We start from the raw sequence: 12222 nt of genomic DNA on the forward strand, positions 1-12222 counted from the left end.
GTGCCTGCTACCACGCCCAGCTAATTTTTGTATTTTTAGTAGAGACAGGGTTTCGCCATGTTGGCCAGGCTGGTCTTGAACTCCTGACCTCAGGTGATCCACTTGCCTCGGCCTCCCAAAGCGCTGGGATTACAGGTCTGAGCCACTGCGCCTGGCCTATACTGGTGTGTTATGAAGAACATGACAGTGATATGAAGAAATAATAATTATTATTTTTTTTTGCTTTCAACGAACTCAATTAGCCCTGAACTTTCTATAGTTACAAAGAATCCCATTATAAACAAATGTGATTTAGAGTTTAAGTGTTGGGTAGGTGTATGTTCCTTGTGATGACATTATGGCATAGTTACTCAGATTAAGAGATTTGTGCCAGAATGTAAATCAATGCCTGGCTTCCTTCATTGACAAAGTTTTGCTGTTAAAAAAGCAAGCTGAATTAAACATTCCATTAAGTTATAGAGTAAAAATTGTGAATCATGTAAAAGCTAATATTTTAAATGTATTGTTCTTTTTATTACATAATAATATGGAAGTTGATTATAAATGACTGTTGCTGCATGCAGAGGTCAATGATTTTTGAGAAGAAAAACTCTGTCAAGCATATTTGACTATGGAATGAACACTGTGTGTTTCTGCAAGAGAAGAAGCCATTTTGGTCAACTATTCAAAGATGTTAATTGGATAACCAGATTTGCTTATTTGTCTGATATTTTGATAATTTTAATGATCATAATACTCTATGCAAAGTGGGAATGCAGCATTTTTTCCAATGGCAGATAAGATCTAAGGGAATAAAAAAGTTAGAAACTTGGAAGAACTGAGTTTCTATAGATTGTTAGGACATGTTCTATAATGTCACAACAATTATTAATGAAGTGATGATCTTGTTACTGCGTGTCTGTGAAAAGTTATCTCTGAATACTTATCAAATTTGAAAGTATGTTTTGAAATTTTATTTTCCACCAAGTGAAGTTCCAATAGAAATAATCCATTTCTTTTATCAAAAGATAATTTAGAGCCAAGCATGGTGGCTTGTAATCCCGGAGACTTGTGAGGCTGAGGCAGGAGGATCCTTTGAGGCAGGAGTTTGAGGCTGGAGTAAGCTGTAATGGTGCCATTGCACACCCCTAGGCTACAGTTCTAGACCCTGTCTCTAAAAAAGAAAAGATAATTTAAATTTAATAAACTCTACAGGATATGTTAAAACTGGCAACTGTTGAAGGATTGAAGATGAATTTTGAAATACAGCATCATTTGCTTCATTTTGTGTAAAGGTTAAAAATGAATATCCTGTGCTTCCTGAAATTGCTTTGAATCTCTTCTTCCATCCTGTCAACAGGCCTCTGGGAGACTGATTTCTCTATTATGAATAATATTGAGTCAAAATGTAGAAATAATTTAGATATACATTATCTTCTGTAAGTATATTTCATCACTCTAACCTAGATTAAATATGTTAATAAGGAAGCAACAAGCTCATTTTTTTGTGTTAAAAATGTCAAATATTTAAACTGTTATATTGTTTATTCAAAGTGTGAGTATAGGAGTTTATTATGGGTAATTTCTATTTTACTCATAAGTGTTTAGTTATAATCACAGAACAACAAAAGTTACCAATGTAATAATAATTTTATTACTCACATATGCATAATTTCAATGTGTATAGTTTCTGCGATTTTAAAATCTCCTATGTTACACTAGTTCTGATAATATTTATTGAAATTTAATTTTATATTTGTTGGATCTAACCATAAATATTGGACTTGTATTATATATTCATTTAGTTTTTTTCAAATTATCCACTTTGATTGCATTTTACAAAAGCATCAGTCCGTGATGGATTGGAGATTTCGAAATCCTGCTCCTTCAGCACCAATGGTTTGAGAAGCACCTGTGAAACCTTTCCTTGGGACCCTTTCAAGAGAACTCAGTAGAGGTTTTCAGTGAGAAACTGAGTACTTAGTCACAAAGGCTTTTGGGAGTCAGAGTTACATTTTATTAATATTTGTGACCCCTTGCTGGAGGAACCTTAGAGCAGAAGCAGGTCCAGTTTAGTTGGATTACATATTTTGATGTTCTAACCTTGTGTCACACTTAGTACTATTTCTTCAGAATGCATCTGAGAAGTGGGAGGTTAACATATTGATTCATTTCAAAGCTGGAAATTATAGATTTCACAACATCTGTTTCAAATATTAGAAGCAAGAGACACAGCTCTGAAACGCAATAAGAATCAAGTCCTGGGCCGGAAACAAGAAGACCTGAAGTCTAATCTCAGTTCTGGATCTTGCCTGAGCTATCATCCACAAAGACCAACAAGCAAGCTGGGTCTCCCATTTCCTGCTTCTTCAACAGGCCACCATCTCACATCCCTTTTGGGTCTACCAGCCAGATGTCTCTGCATTTCTCAAAAACAGAACCCAGCATTTACTGCCTTCTGGGCTCTGTTGGCCAAGTCCTCTGTGTAGACAAATGGTGGTTGCTCTCTGCAGCCTTTGGTGTTATTGATTTCTTTCCTCTCTTGCCTTCCATGACTCTATTTTGGTTCTTCTTCTACTTCCCTGACTGCTCATCTTTAATCTCTTTCTGCTTTTTTTTTTTTCCCTCTCCATCCTCTAGGAGGGTTTCACAACCCTCTTCTTTTCTATCTGCTTGGGGATCTCCTTCAAACTTATAGGTCCCAATGTTCATCTATCCCATTTGTATAAGTCACATAGCTGTTGATGAAACCTTTCCAAAATTCTAATGCTTGACAGCTCAACTTTTGATATTGACAAATAAATGTCATTTGTTTTCCTTGAAGTGAGAAGCTCACTTAATTCATTTTCAAGAAAATGTCTGTTAAATGCCCAGGTCCAAATGACTGTCAGTCCTTCAAGTAAAAGTCGTTTTCCATGAAGAATGCGGTTAGTTTAGCTCATAAGTTAAGCCATTGCATATGAGCTTTTCCTTGTTGTGCGGCATCCTACGTGACTTTTCGGCAGTGTCATGGCTGGAAAATAACTTGCTTTCCTTTTACATCTAACCTCAACTATTTCTAGTCTTTGGGCCTTAAACTATGGTGACTTTATTTTCTGAATCTTAGAACACATAGTTTGACAAAGAATTTTTGTGCCATTTAGAGATATAAGAGACAGGCTGAAAGGTACATGCTTCAATGGCTCTGGTAGTTTGTGTGATTGACCAAGAGAATGTTTGAAGTTGGAACTATTTTAAGCACCCCCGACATAAGCCACCAGGGAAACTGGTGAGTGCCAGATGCCTCCAAGAAGGTAGTGAGGAGAGAAGGGATCATGTCAGTGTCCCACTTGGAAATGGTTAGGCAAATCTTTGAATGTCAGACCTAGCATGGCCTGTTTTAAGTTGACATCCATAATGGGGCTGCTTAGAACTGCCTTGTCAACTCTGTCAACAGACGCCAGACACTGAAATACCAAGTCAAAGAACAGTCTGGTAAATTAATGACCATACCTGCCCTACCTGCTTGTGTATACAGCTGATGAACATTTATGCTAGAAATTCTGGATAGACTGTTTACCTGCTTGATTTTGAAGATGGATCTGATATGGTCATGGGATCACAGGCACCACCTGTTGGGGAGACGAGGCTCATAATTAATCCATGATTATTGGACAGGTAAAAAAATAAGGTATTGTTATGGGAGGGAACTGATTACGGTCCTTATGCCTCACCCATCTGGCTGCATAAAACACATGCACATTCTGACATATGGTCACCAGTTAAACAGCAGGGAAAGAATTACAAGGTACAAACGAGGAATGGACACCCCACCTTCTCTTTGTGGCCAATATGAGATGGTTTGAAATGGGTTTTATGTTTAAATTTCCTTAAAAATAATCATGAACAAAAGGGGCTTTTAACTACAGTCTCAATACTGTCTTTGAGACATTTTAATGCCCTACCAAACATGCTACTTCTCTGTTCTCTCAAATGGAAACCTTAAATATTTCTACCCATTTGCCTCATAGCAACGTATGGATATTAACTGATGTTTAATGACAGTTGGAAAACTTACAGAAGACATGCCATGTATTTGTATGAGCTATTAATTCTAGATTATTATAGTTCTCATTATGTTACTTATTTGGTGTAAGGGCAATATCTAACGTCAGCTGCATTTTTTTAGCTGTTATTATGTGTTGGGTGCTATTTTAAGCATAATGCATGCGTTAACATATTGAAATCTCGTAGAATTCTGTAAGGTGGGAGCCATTATTTCTATTCTACAGAGGAAGAAACTGAGGCCTAGAGCCATTGATGTACTTACCCAAGGGCAAACAGCTAATAAATGATGGAACTGAGCCTATCTGAACTCCAAAGCCTGTATTCTTTACCATTTTGCTTTAACATGGGTGAAATGGAGAGAATATAAGACAGAGAGAAGACTCCAGTTCTACTGCTAGCTTCATGGTGAAGTAACTGTGTGACTTTGGACAAGTCACATACCTTTTGGTTCTCAGTTTCTTCAGTTACAAAACAAAAATGATAATACCCACTCTACTCACCTCAGGTAGTTAGTGAGGATAAAGACTGTGGGCAGCTTGAGATAAAGAATTAGAGGGTTTATAACTATAATCTGAGCCTAAGCACTATGCTTGATAGATAATTTTTTAATAATTGCCTGAATTTGTTTAAATGATTCATGAATGAATGAATGAGTCAGTGGTTCTGCAAAATGATGAATGTGAAACATCCTTTAAGACTGTAAAGATCATACAATTATAAGGGCTTATTCTTAATTTGCCTATGAAGTCCTAAATGAAAGATATTAAAATTGTATTAAACTTTTAATTTTGAGATTATTATAGATTCACATGCAGTTGTAAGAAACAATACAGAAGGATTCCATGTACCCTCTACCCAGTTCCCGCCAGTGGTGACATCTTGAAAACCATAGTATAATGTCACAAGCAGGATATTAATATTCAAATTAAAGATACAGAACGTTTCCATCACCACAAGGATCTCTCATGTTGCCTTTTTATAGTCACATCCCCTTCCCATCTGCCCCCATGCCCTCCTTGGCAATCACTAATATGTCCTCTATGTCTGTAATTCTGTCACTTCCAGAATTTTACATAAACGTAATTGTGCATTGTGTCTAGCCTTTTGAGACTGGCTTTTTTCTCCCAGCATAATTCTCTAGAGATTCATTCAGGTTGTATGGATTAATTGTTTCTTTTTATTGCTGAGTAATCTTCTGTGGTATGGATATACCACAGTTTAACCTTTCACCCACTGAAGTACATCTGGACATCCAGTTTTTGGCAATTACAAATAAAGCTGCTATAAATATTTGTATGCAGACTTTTGAGTGAATATAAGCTTTCTTTCTCTGGGACAAATGTCCAGGAATGCAATTGATGGGTCATATGGTAGTTGGATATTTAGTTGTTTTTTAATGAAAGTGGCTGTTTTCCAGAGAGGCTATACCAGTTTGCATTCCCAAAAGCAATGTGTGAATGATCTGGTTTCTCTGCATCCTTGCCTACGTTTGGTGTTGTCACTATTTTTTCCGTTAGCCATTCTGATGGGTATGCAGTGATATCTCTTTATGGTTTTAATTTGCATGCCATTAATGACTAATGATGTTGATATCCTTTCATGTGCTTATTTACCATCTCTATGTCCTCTTCAGTGAAATGTCTGTTTATGTCTTTTGCTAATTTTCCAACTGGATTTGTTTTTACTGTTTAATTTTGAAAGTTTAAAAAATATGTTCTAAATACTAGTCCTTTGTCAGGTAAGTAGTTAGCAAATATTTTTTCCTAGTCTATAGCTTGTCTTTTCGTCCTCTCCACAGGATCTTTCACAGAACAAAAGCTCATAATTTTAATAAATTTGTCAGTTTTTCCTTTATGGCTTGTGCTTTTGGTGTCAAGTTTGAGAACTCTTTGTTTAGCCTTAGATCCTGTAGATTTTCTCCTATTTTTTTCTATAGTTTTGTAATTGTACACTTTACATTTAAGTCCATGATTAGTTTGGAGTTAATTTTTGTATAAGATGTGACATTTTAGTTTTAGTTTTAGTTTTTTTGTATGTTTGGGTGTTCAGTTTCTCCACAGCACCATTTGTTGAAAAGACTGCCTTTTCTCCATTGAATTGCTTTTGCACCTTTGTAAAAATCAGTTGGGCATATTTGTGTGAGTCTATTTCTGGATTCTCTATTCTGTTTCATTTATCTATGTGTCTATCACTTTGCCAATGTTACAGTTTTTTTACGGTGGCTATATAATAAGTCCTGAAATCTGGTAGACTGAGTTACCTCCTACTTAATTTTTCTTTTTTGAATTGCTCTGGCTCTTGTAGTTTCTTTGTCTTTCCTTATAAATTTTAGAATAATGCAATCTACAAAATATCTTGCTGGGATTTTGATAGGAATTGCATTAAACCTATATATCAATTTGAGGACAATAGATAACTACTATGTCGAATCTTCTATCCATGAATGGAGCATGTCTCTCTCTCCATTATTTAGATCTTCTTTGCTTTCATGAGTGTTGTGTAGTTTCCTGCATACCAGTCTTGCACATGTTTCTTAGATTTATACCTGCTTTTAGAGCAATTATAAATAGTACTGTACTTTTGTGTCCATGTGTTCATTGCAAGTATACAGAAATACAATTGATTTGGCCAGGTGCGGTGGCTCATGCCTGTAATCCCAGCACTTTGGGAGGCCGAGGCAGGTCGATCACGACGTCAGGAGATCGAGATCATCCTGGCTAACATGGTGAAACCCCATCTGTACTAAAAAATACAAAAAATTAGCCAGGCGTAGTGGTGGGCACCTATAGTCCCAGCTACTCGGGAGGCTGAAGCAGGAGAATGGCATGAACCTGCGAGGCAGAGCTTGCAATGAGCTGAGATCATGCCACTGCACTCCAGCCTGGGCGACAGAGCGAGACTCTGTCTCAAAAAAAAAAAAAAAAAAAAAAATTGATTTATGTATTTTTTCTGTATCCTGCATCCTTGCTGAACTCACTTGTTCTAGAATTTTTTTAACTTTTAAAAATAGATTTCTTGACATTTTCCACATACACAATCAAATAAAAACCATTTTATTTCTTACCAGTCACTATGCTTTTTCTTTTCTTGCCTTATCGCACTGGCTATAAGTTCCAGTACTATGGTGAATATGAGTAATGAGAAAGATAGCCATTAGTCATGCTTGTTGATACATTGATAGATGTTAATAGTTCTCAACAAGATTAAGAATATTGTTCCCAATTGTTGTTGTTGTTGTTTCTTTTTTTAGAGACAGGCTCTCACTCTGTCACCAAGGCTAGAACACAGTGGTGTGATCACTGCTTGCTGCAGCCTTGAACTCTCAGGCTCAAGCAGTCTTCCCATACCAGCCTCCCAAGTAGCTAGAACTACAGTCATGTACCACCATGCCTGGCTAATTTTTAAAAAAAATTTGTAGAGACAGCCTTGCTGTGTTGCCCAGGCTGATCTTGAACTCTTGGGCTCAAGTGATCCTTGGCCTCCCAAAGCATTGGGATTACAAGTGTGAACCAACATACCCAGCCTTTTTTTTTTTTTGAGAAGGGGTCTCATTGTGTTGCCTAGGCTGGTCTCAAACTCCTGGGCTCAAGCAATCTTCCCACCTCAGCCTCTGGAGTAGCTGGGACTATGGGAGCTCACTGCTATTCCTGGCTTGTTCCCAATCTTGGGGGCAAATTATTTTGTCTTTCATCAATAAGTATATTGTTAGCTGTAGATTTTTTGTAGATGTTCTTTGTAAGTTGAGGACATTCCCTTCTATTCTTGCTTCTCTGAGCATTTTTATCAATAGGTCCCAAATTTTGTCATTTTTTTCTTTATCAATTGATATAATCATGTAGTTTTTCTTTTTTGGCCTTTTAATAAGGTATATTACATGAATTTTTACATATTGCACTAGTGTTGTATCCCTGGAGTAAATCCACTCACTCATGGTGTATATGTCTTTTTATATGTTGGTGAATTCTCATTGCTAATATTTTGCTAAAATTTATTTTTTATCTATAGTTAGCAAAAATATTGGTCTGTAGTTTTCTCTCTTTTTGCACTCTCTCTATCTGGCTTTGGTATTAGGGTAATACTAGCCTCACAAAATGTAATGGAAAGTGTTCTCTCCTTTTCCGTTTCCCAGAAGAGACTGTAGCATTGCTAGTAATATTTCTTTAAATGTTTGATAGAATTCTCCAGGGAAAAAAATTTCTGTAAATTTCAGTAAATTTCTTTTTGGTGAAGATTTTTAAGTTACAAATTCAATATCCTTGATAGTTATAGGGATATTTGAATTATCAATTTTATATTGTGTAAGTTGTGGTAGTTTGTCTTTTTTAAGGATTGGTCCATTTCACCTAAGTTGTCAAAGGCATTTGTTTTGAGTTGTTCATAGTATTCCTGTTATCCTTTTGATGTCTGCCTGATCTGTGGTTATATTCTCTACTCATTCCTGATGTTAACTTGTGTCTTCTATTTTTGTCAGTCTTGCTAGAGATTTATCAATTTTATCAGTCTTTTCAAAGAAAAAGCTCTATATTGTTGATTTTCTCTATTGTTTTCTGTTTTCAATTTCACTGATTTTTGCTTTTACCTTTATCAAGTCCTCCTTCTATTTGCATTGGGTTTACTTTGCTCTTCTTTTTCTATGTTCTTGAGGTATGAGCTTAGATTATTGAGACTTTTTCTCTTTTCTAGTATGTGTATTTAAGGGCTATAAATTTTCCTTCCAGTACTGCTGGAAAATTTGTGACACAAATTTGGATTTTGATACGTTATTCTTATTTACATGTTTTTTTTTTAATTTCCTTGAGGCTGCCTCTTGACCCATGGATTGTTTAGAAGTGTGTTGTTTAGTTTCCAAGTGTTTGGAGATTTTCCTATTATCTTTCTGTGATGAATTTCAAATTTGGCTCCATGTGGTCAGAGAATACACTCTGTATGATGCAATTTTTTAACATTTTGTTGAGGTTTGTTTTATGACCCAGAACATAGTCTATCTTGGTATATGTTTCATAAGTATATACACACAAGAATATACGGAATGTATATTCTGCTGTTGTTGGGTGGAGTGTTGTAGAAATATCAGTTAGATCCTATTGATTGATGACACATTGAGTTCTATGTTTTTTTTGGATTTCTGTCTACTATGGATTTCTCTTCTTTCACTACTATCAGTTTTTACTTCACATATTTTGTAATTCTGTAGTTTGGTACATACACATTTAGGATTGTCTTTTTATTTTATTTTATTTTATTTTTTGGTGGATTGGCCCTTTTACCACTATGTAATATCCCTCTCTGTCTCTGGTAATAATTATTGCTCTGAAGTTTATTTTGTCTCATATTAATATAACCACACCTGCTTTTTTAGATTAAAGTTTACATGATATACCTTTGTTGCAGGCAGAATAATAACCCTAAACATGTTCATGTCCTAATTTTCAGAACCTGTGAATGTGTAACCTTACACAGCAAAAGAGACTTTGCAGGTGTGATTAAATTAAGGACTTTGAGATGAGGAGGGTAGCCTGGGTTATCCAGGTGGACTCAATGTAATCACAAGATTGTTGAAAGTGGAAAAAGGAGGCAGAAGAGGAGGTCAGAGTGATGTGATCTAAGAAGGATTCACCTGCCATTGCTGGCTTTGAAGATGGAGAAAGGGAACCATGAGTCAAAGAATGTGGATGACCTCTAGAAGCTAGAAAGTTGGGAAAGACAAGAAGACAAATTATCTCCAGAGTTTCCAGAAGTAAATGCAGCCCTGCCAATACCCTGACTCTAGCCTTGTAAGACCTGTATCAGACTTCTGACCTACCAAACTGTAGGATAACACATTTGTGTCCTTTCAGGCCACTAAGTTTGTAGTAATTTGTCATAGTAGCAATAGGAAATGAATACAACCTTTTCCATCCTTTTACTTTCAACCTACCTATATTATTGTCTTTGGAGTGAGTTTCTTATAGGTAGCACATAGTTGAGTCATGTTTTTTAATCCACTATTTTAATTTTAATTTAATTTTATTTTTCAATAAACGATTGCAGTCTTGAAAAAACCTACTGGCTGGGCATGGTGGCTCATGCTTGTAATTCAAGAGAGGTCAAGGCAGGTAGATAGCTTCAGCGCAGGAGTTCAAGACCAGCTTAGCGAGACCTCGTGTCTACAAAAAAAAAAAAAAAAAAAAAAATCAGTCAGGTGTGGTGGCGAGTGTCTGTAGTCCCAGCTACTTGGAAGGCTGTGGTGGGAGAACTGCTTGAGCCTGGGGGACAGAGGTTGCAGTGAGCTGCTGCACTCCAGCCTAGGTGACAGAGTAAGACCCTGTCTAAAAAACAAAACAAACAAACAAAAAAACCTACAGCACCTGATATTCCCAGGTGGTTTCCCATCCAATTACTAATCAGGACTGACCCTGCTTAGCTTAGAATATTGGATGAGATCAGGTGCATTCAGGGTGGTATGGCCATAGACTGTTTTTCAGTTGGTGTATTTAGACTATTACATTTAGTGTCATTGATATGTTAAAGCTTAAGTCTACCATTTTATGTTTTGTTTTCTGTTTGTTCACTCTTTTTTGTCTTTCTGTTTTCTTTTCCTTGCCTTCCTGTGAATTAGTTGGTCATTTCTTAGAATCCCATTTTGATTTACCATATTGTTTTTTAATGTGCCTCTTTGATAGCCCTTTACTGTTTGGTCTAGGTATTACTTTATATCTACAAAACTTATTAACAGTCTATCGTTATTACTCACAATTTTTCCTGAAACTTTACACATTTTTGTTCTAGGTCCACTCTATGGCAGCCACTGTACCAGCTGCTAAGTTGTGAAGATGAATAAGGCACATTCACTGCATATAAAGAGCTTATAGTCTCATGGGAGGGTCAGGTGTATTAAAAAAGTGTCCTTATAATATATACGCCAAAATAGGAGTATTCATCTAAATCAGGGGTTGGCAAAGGTTTTTCTGTAAAGGGTCAGATAGTAAATAGTTTAGGCTTTGTGGGCCAAATGATCTCTGTTACAACTATCCAACTCTGCCACTGTATTGTGAAAGCAGCCATAGACAATATGTAAATGAATGTTTGCAGCTGTGTTCCAATAAAACTTTATTTTCAAAAACGGGCAGTGGGCCAATTTGGTTCACTGGCTGCAGCTTGTTGACCAGTGTTCTAGCTATTTTATTTATTTATTTACTTATTTAGAGACAGAGTCTCACTCTGTCACCAGGGCTGGAGTGTAGTGGTGCGATCTCGGCTCACCGCAACCTCTGCCTCCCGGGTTCAAGCAATTCTCCTGCCTCAGCCTCTGGAGTAGCTGGGACTACAGGCGTCTGCCACCACGCCTGGCTAATTTTTGTATTTTTAGTAGAGACAGGGTTTCACCATGTTGACGAGGCTGGTCTCGAACTCCTGACCTAATGATTCACCTGCCTCAGCCTCCCAAAGTGCTGGGATTACAGGCATGAGCCACCGCGCTGGGCCTCTAGCTATTACTTTTATTTCCTCTTTATGTTTTACTATGAAAGTACGGTTGTTATGATAATTAAATGAGCTAATATTTGTAACATGCTCAGAACAAGTCCTGGCAGATATTAAGCTCTACATGAGGTTAGTCTTTAGCTGTTCCTTGTCTCACCCTCTATTCCATACACATAAGATGCCTGAGGCTTGATGTAGGTTATTTGGAGGATATGCTCAAAGGCTAACAGGGGCCATGGTTGATGCATTTGCTCTTTACTTAGGTAGGTCACTTCAACAGCCTCCTTCATAAGTTTACCAGGTTCATTTTGACCATGAGCTCCCATGAATCTTTGAGCATCTCTCTGCTTCCCTCCTCCCCAGCGAGTAATGAGGCAGGGGAAGACGAATTTCTTCTGGAGTTAGATGATCTGGCCTAATCCCTGCCTCTGCCCATTTAATTTCACCTCTGAACCTATAGTGTCCTCGTATACAAAATGGGAATGATGCTCTACCCTCACAGGATAAGTGTAGAAATTAAACAAGATAATGCGTATGAAAAGTATTTTGCAAACCATAAAGTACTTTGTAACTGTTGGTAATTGTTAACATTATTAGGATGTAAGAACTCTAGTCATTCACTCCTGGGTTCTTTTCCTACCAAGTTCTCAGCCTCTGTAGCAGGAAGGGTAGCACTTACACAGGCACTAAAGACCCAACGCCCAGTTATACCCAGGGAGAAAGGAGATTGTTATT

General features: G+C 36.9%; 1 pseudogene; it reads right to left on the reverse strand.

Annotated features, from left to right (window-relative positions):
* Window positions 1-10361: 10361 nt before the first annotated feature.
* Window positions 10362-10480, reverse strand: LOC116477602 (5S ribosomal RNA; annotated as a pseudogene).
* Window positions 10481-12222: the final 1742 nt, after the last annotated feature.

This window comes from Hylobates moloch, unplaced genomic scaffold, assembly GCF_009828535.3.
Source record: "Hylobates moloch isolate HMO894 unplaced genomic scaffold, HMol_V3 SCAFFOLD_11, whole genome shotgun sequence".
Taxonomy (NCBI): domain Eukaryota; kingdom Metazoa; phylum Chordata; class Mammalia; order Primates; family Hylobatidae; genus Hylobates; species Hylobates moloch.